This window comes from Myotis brandtii, unplaced genomic scaffold, assembly GCF_000412655.1.
Source record: "Myotis brandtii unplaced genomic scaffold, ASM41265v1 scaffold165, whole genome shotgun sequence".
Taxonomy (NCBI): Eukaryota; Metazoa; Chordata; class Mammalia; order Chiroptera; family Vespertilionidae; genus Myotis; species Myotis brandtii.
In genome coordinates, this window is record NW_005356042.1 from 4983219 (window position 1) to 4984079 (window position 861).

The 861-nt window shown below is 56.4% G+C and overlaps 1 protein-coding gene across 1 annotated transcript in view; it reads left to right on the forward strand.

Annotated features, from left to right (window-relative positions):
- Positions 1 to 861, forward strand: part of SLC7A5 (solute carrier family 7 (amino acid transporter light chain, L system), member 5) — a 58218-nt gene that overhangs the window by 19036 nt on the left and 38321 nt on the right. The window lies entirely within an intron of this gene.

Sequence of the window (861 nt, forward strand, 5' to 3'; positions counted from 1 at the left end):
TCAGGGTGCGGAAGGTCCAGAATGACATGCCTTGGCTAAACTCCCCCAGAAGGGACTCAAGTTCTTTTCCAGTTCACATGTCAATTTAATTAGCAAGTACCGTCTTTCTTGCTCCCAGGCCTTGAGTGACCCGTCATCCTGCACTCCCTCTGACTTCTGACCTCGCTCTGGCTACCTGGCAGCCCTTCTTACCTAAGATGCCTCTTGCGTTCGTCAAGAATAACAGGATAAAGCCCCTTCACCTGCAGTCCGCCTTTAACTTCGTTGAATTTCCAACCGAGATTTGGGGGTACAGTTTTCAGGGTGCTTCTTCGGGAACCCCCCATTTTGTTAATTTAACTGAGCTTATGCAAATATCAGGTTTCCCAAAACTTGTATCATTGCTTTTCAAAATTATATGCCCTGAACACTGGCAAGGAAATTCCTGTTGGGATAAAATGGGAATTTTCTTCCGTTCACTCGGCCCAGTGATTCAGTACCCAGAACCCCAGCTGGACCCTGAGCTTCTCCCAGGAGGGGCCGTTTCGATCCTCTTCATACCTCCCAGGTCCCGGATGAGCAGACTGCGGGGACTCTATTACCGCAGCCCATGGGGGACAGAAACCCGCGCCCACCGGGCCTGGACGCTCGGCGGGAACAGGCAGGCCTCCTCTGAGCCCCAGTGTCCCCCTAAATCCCACCCTTCCTAGCTTTGGCCTCAGGCGCGCCCGACTACCCCGCCTGCTTCCAGCCTGGGCTTTGCAAAGGTGGGTCGCCCGACCACCGAGTTGCGTTTGGGCCACGTGGGCGGCGGGGTCCAGGCCTGGACAAAGCGGGAACTCCAGCGGAGGGCGAGGGGAGGGGCGGGGCGGGGCGCCCTGG